Source organism: Hemiscyllium ocellatum, assembly GCF_020745735.1.
Source record: "Hemiscyllium ocellatum isolate sHemOce1 chromosome 27 unlocalized genomic scaffold, sHemOce1.pat.X.cur. SUPER_27_unloc_31, whole genome shotgun sequence".
Taxonomy (NCBI): Eukaryota; Metazoa; Chordata; class Chondrichthyes; order Orectolobiformes; family Hemiscylliidae; genus Hemiscyllium; species Hemiscyllium ocellatum.
This window is the reverse complement of record NW_026867500.1, coordinates 258817-264927: the sequence shown is the minus strand read 5'-3', so window position 1 is coordinate 264927 and position 6111 is coordinate 258817. Positions and strand designations below refer to the sequence as shown.

Below are 6111 nucleotides of genomic sequence, written 5' to 3'. Positions count from 1 at the left end.
AGAGGAAGAGTCCACCACTGCTACTGGCAGGGCATTCCATGAACTCATGACTCGCTGAGTCAAGAAGCTACCCCTAACATCTGTGCTATACCTACCACCCCTTAATTTAAAGCTATGCCCCCTCGTAATAGCTGACTCCTTAGGTGGAAAACGGTTCTCGTTGCCAACCCGATCTAAACCCCTAATCATCTTGTACACCTCTATCAAGTCACCCCTAAACCTTCTTGTCTCCAATGAAAAAAGCCCCAAGAGCCTCAGCGTTTCCTCATACGATCTTCCTACCATACCAGGTAACATCCTGGTAAACCTCCTCTGCACCCGTTCCAGTGCCTCCACACCCTTCCTATAGTATGGCGACCAAAACTGCACACAATACTCCAGATGCGGCCGCACCAAAGTCTTATACAACTGCAACATGACCTCAGGACTCCGGAACTCAATTCCTCTACCAGTAAAAGCTAGTACGCCATATGCCTTCTTCACAGCACTATTTACCTGGGTGGCAACTTTCAGAGATCTGTGTACATGGCCACCAAGCTCCCTCTGCTCATCCACACTACCAAGTATCCAACCATTAGCCCAGTAATCCATCTTCTTGTTACTCTTAACCAAAATTGAACTCCATTTGCCACCTTTCTGCCCAGCTCTGCAGCTTAACTATATCTCACTGTAACCTGCCACATCCTTCCTCACCGTCAACAACTCCACTGACTTTCGTATCATCCGCAAACTTGCTCACCCAACCTTCTAGCCCCTCCTCCAGGTCATTTATAAAAATGGCAAACAGCAACGATCCCAAAACAGATCCTTCCGGAACACCACTATGAACTGCACTCCAAGATGAACCTTTACCATCAACTACTACCCTCTGTCTTCTTCCAGCCAGCCAATTCCTAATGCAAACCTCCAACGCACCCTCAATGCCATACCTCCGTATTTTTTGCAGTAGCCTACCATGGGGAACCTTATCAAACGCCTTACTAAAATCCATATACACTACATCTACCGCTTTACCCTCAGTCACCTTCTCAAAGAATTCAATAATGTTTGTGAGGCATGACCTGCCCTTCACAAAACCATGCTGACTATCCTTGATCACATTATTCCTATCCAGATGTTCATAAATCCTATCCCTTACAATTTTCTCTAAGACTTTGCCCACAACAGAAGTGAGACTCACCGGCCTATAGGAACTGGTGTTATCCCTACTCCCCTTCTTGAACAAGGGAACCACATTTGCTATCCTCCAGTCTTCTGGCACTATTCCAGTAGACAACGAGGTCATAAAAATCAAGGCCAATGGGTGTGCAATCTTCTCCCTTGCTTCCCAGAAAATGCTAGGATATATGCCATCAGGCCCACGGGACCTATCTATTTTCACCCTTTCCAGAATTTCCAATATCTCTTCCCTACATACTTCAAAGCCATCCATTAAAATTAATTGTGACTCAATATTCACATCAGCAACAATGTCCTGTTCCTGAGTGAATACTGATGAAAAGTATTCATTCAGTGTCTCCCCAATCTTTTCGGCCTCCATGTGCAACTTCCCCCTACTATCCATGACTGGACCTATTCCAACCTGAGTCATTCTGTTATTCCTAACATACCTATAGAAAGCCCTTGGGTTGTCCCTAATCCTACCAACCAAAGACTTTTCAAGTCCCCTCCTTGCTGCTCTTAGCTCTCTCTTTAGATTCCCCCTGGCTACCTTATAACTCTCAATCGCCCCACTTGAACCTTCACGCCTCATCTTTACATAGGCCGCCCTCTTCCGTTTAACAAGGGATTCAAATTCATTGTTAAACCACGGCTCCATCACACGACCCTTTCCTCCCTGCCTGACAGGTACATACTTATCAAGGACACTCAATAGTTGCTCCTTGAACAAGCTCCACATCTCGATTGTGCCCTTCCCTTGAAGCCTACTTTTCCAAGCCACGCATCCTAAGTCATGCCTCACCGCATCATAATTTCCCTGCCCCCAGCTATAACTCTTGCCCTGCAGTGCACACTTATCCCTCTTCGTCACCAGAGTAAAAGTCACCGAATTGTGGTCACTGTGCGCAAAGTGCTCACCTACTTCCAATTCTAAGACCTGGCCTGGTTCGTTACCCAGAACCAAATCCAGTATGGCCTCACCTCTTGTTGGCCTGTCAACATATTGTGTCAGGAAACCCTCTTGCACACATTGGACAAACTCCGCCCCATCTAACGTACTCGAGCTATAGCTTTCCCAGTCAATATCTGGAAAGTTAAAGTCCCCCATAACTACAAGCCCATTACTTTCACTCTTCTCCTGAATCATACTTCCAATCCTTTCTTCTACGTCTCTAGGAGTATTACGAGGCCTATAGAAAACTCCTAACAGGGTAACCTCACCTTTCCTATTTCTAACCTCAGCCCAAACTACCTCAGATGGCGAGTCTTCATCCATCGTCCTTTCCACCGCTGTAATACCATCCTTGCAAAGCAATGCCACACCTCCCCCTCTTTTACCCCCACCTCTGACCCTACTAAAATATTTAATCCCTGGAACCTGCAACAGCTAATCCTGTCCCTGTTCTACCCATGTTTCCGTAATAGCCACAACATCGAAATCCCAGGTACCAACCCACGCTGCAAGTTCACCTACCTTATTTCGTATACTTCTCGCATTGAAATATATACACTTCAAGTCACATTCCTGTTTAGAGGCACCCTCCTTCGAGATTGATGCCATGTTCCTAACCTCACAACACTCAAGGTCCTGCACCCTAAAGCTACAGTCTCGGTTCCCATGTCCCGGCAGAGTTAGTTTAAAACCCACCAAAAACAGCACTAGCAAACGTCCCCCCAAAAGATACTGGTGCCCCTCAGGTTCAGGTGTAGACCCTCCTGTTTATAGAGGTCCCACCTTCCCCAGAAAGAACTCCAGTTATCCAGAAACTGGAAACCCTCCCTCCTGCACCATCCCTGTAGCCACGCATTTAACTGTTCTCTCTCACTATTCCTCGACTCGCTATCACGTGGCACAGGTAACAAACCAGAGACAACAACTCTGTTTGTTCTAACTCTGAGCTTCCAACCTAACTCCCTGAAAGCTGCCTGACATCCTCATCCTTCTTCCTACCTATGTCGTTGGTGCCAATGTGGACCACGACTTCAGACTGCTCCCCGACCCCCTTAAGGACCCGGGAAACACGATCAGAAACGTCACATACCCTTGCACTCACGATAGGCAACATACCAATCGTGAGTCTCTCTCGCCCCCACAAAACCGCCTACCTGTGCCCCAAACTATCGAGTCCCCAATAACTATTGCTCTGCTCTTCTCCAACCTTCACTTCTGAGCAACGGGAACAGGCTCCGTGCCAGAGGCCTGAACCCCATTGCTTAGTCCTGGTAAGTCAACACCCCCCCCCCCAACCCGCCACCACCACCACCACACGTATACAAAATGGCATACTTGTTCTTGAGGGGAACGACGGCAGGGGCCGCTGCATTGGTTGCTTTCTCCAAGTCCCCCTCACTGTCACCCATCTGTCTGCAATCTTTGCAGCTACTACTTCCAAAAAGCTCCGACGTATGACCCCTTCTGGCTCCCGAATGATTCTAAGTTCATCCAACTCCAGCTCCAGTACCCGAACACGGTCTTGGAGGAGCTGGTGATGGGTACACTTCCTGCAAGTGTAATCAGCAGGGACGACCATGCACCTGCTTACCACAACTGAGCTTATTAATAGGTTAGAGGAGGAGGGCGGGTGGGAGGCACTACCCCTGTAGTGCCTCGGGTTCCTCTCCTGCGCGCCTTTATAGGAAAGAAAACCTACCCAGGGAAGCTTGTTCGGTGCTGCAGTGTGAAGTAGCTCGTTGAAATAGCATCCAGATGCAGATTTGTTCGTAGATGTTGGGGTGATTGCTTGTGGATTGAATTAATGTCTGACGTGAGGGAATGCGGATGCTGAGAAGCCGAGACAAAAAGAGAAACTCGACAGTACCTGTCGGAGAAAACGGAATTCTGAAATGCTATCTCTGATTCTCATTCCACCGATGTAGCCTGACCTTCTCAGTTCCTCCTGCAGTCTAGTGTTGTGTTTTTAACTGAAAGTTCATTTCATCTTTTGCGATGAAACACCTAGACTCGCCGTGTGCAGATATTTAACCCTTTCGAATCACTGTGAAATGATTGGATTCAAACAAACTCTGCGATAATTCACTCTTTCTCTGCTCCACAGGCAGACAGACCTGGGAAGTGAAGCTGTCAGTGTGGTTCTGTATTCGTGGGCCGAGTGGTTAATGCGATGGACTTGAAATCCATTGCGCTTTCCCCACGCAGGTGTGAACCCTGCCGACTACAAAATGAGAAATGTCGCCGAAAAGAAAGGGAGCTTGCTCCCCGGCTTCTTCTTTAAGATTCAAATCAGTGGAGGGGGAAAAATATTTCACTCACATTGGGAGTGGTGGGAAACTGTAACCCACTGCCTGTTCGGGTGGAACAAGCAGATACACGCAGAGCTTCTTTTGAGGCTATGAGCCAAGTGTTTGTAAATGAGACTAGAACAGTGAGGGGCTGGAAATCGTGATCGAAATGAAGCAGGCACCTGAGGACAAGGGTGTTTCCTTTGCCAGTGAAAGATACTGCTTCACAAAGTTGTGACTGTGGAAGGGAATCAGTGACGCTGATTATCTTTGGTTGTTGACCTTGTGACTGTTCCCATTGCTGCGCATGTCCGTGTTAACGTCAGAACTCTGCAGCATGGTGGCGTAAGATACGCAAAGGGCCGGGGCGCAATGGATGACGCATCTGAGTCCACCTAACTGTTTGAAATGCAGCTCACAGCTTCTTCACACACCCCAATTAATCTTTCTCATTGTCCTGAAGCCGGCAAACGGTTTGAATTCCCGATCTGCGGGAATGAGAATCTTCTCATTGTCTCGCGTCAATAAATATCTCTGAGAGCATCGGAGTCAAGTCACAGCGTTGTCAGATGAGAGGAAGCTGAAATAACCCCACACGCTGCTGACGGGCACGTTTTACTTTTCCCAACCCACCGCCCCAACCACTGCGGCTCCTGGGAGTGGAAAGGAAACAATCACCAAAACCCAGTCTTGGCTTTGTGAGTCTTCAGAAAATAAGCAAACGTTCATCCCTTCGGATTTTCTATCCTGGGCTGACAGGGATGGGTTTTGTCACTCTTTTGTAGGACATTACAAGTGGAAGTTTTGCAGAAAAGTACCACAATGCAATCTGATTAATCAGGACCTGGATGTTTTCGGTCTTTGAATGTAAGTATTGTGCTCCAGAACATTGGTGTTCACAGTTTATAATACTTATCTTCCCAGTCCCCTGTATCACTTGTCGAAAATGTTTAATTTGCGTCTTGTAATCCTTTCACTGTCTGCTAAAGAGGCAAGTGTTTGCGTGTTTTACCTAAGTTATGTTGACCTTGCATACCTCGAGCCTCAAGCTAATTTCACGAGAAACCTTCTCCAGTTCAAAAGCAAACTGTTAGTGATGGCTCTGTTTCTTGTCACGTATCCAATTTCAGATCGATGTTGTTAATGACCCTTTTATTCCTTCAGATCCACGTTTCGCTCACAGGGCTAGAACAGAACTGTCACCAAATACATTTACCAATCTACATTCATCCTAACGATTGTCCAGAGACAGTCCAGACAACGTCCTCTTGTTGTAGAGGCCGGGAGATTGACTCTGATGTTCTCGGGGTATGAACTGATCTGAGACATTGAAAGAATTGTCGTTCCTGCACATCAGGAATTCAAACCCCTCCTCTCCTCCGAGCCAATGAGAGAACTCGGGAACAGGCAAAACACTGAAAGGCTGGAAGGGCGACGGCCCCGGAGCACAAAGCTAGTTCCTCGTGACATGGATGTGTCTGCAGACTGTCCCCGGTGTCTCCACAATGAATGTCCCAGGCTTTATTATGTAAAAGTAAAACTGATAGACGACAATTGTAATTCTCGGCGGGGCCGGCTGAATTATGAACTCACTAACAGCCTCCCCTAAGCGATGGTGCAGCCCACGCTCGCACCTGCCTCTGTGGCGCAATTGGTTAGCGCGTTCGGCTGTTAACCGAAAGGTTGGTGGTTCGAGCCCACCCAGGGGCG

General features: G+C 47.6%; 1 non-coding gene across 1 annotated transcript; it reads left to right on the top strand.

Moving 5' to 3' along the window:
• The first annotated feature begins 6037 nt into the window (after positions 1-6037).
• trnan-guu (transfer RNA asparagine (anticodon GUU)) lies at positions 6038-6111 on the top strand. The gene has a single exon. It is a non-coding gene; the product is annotated as a tRNA-Asn (tRNA).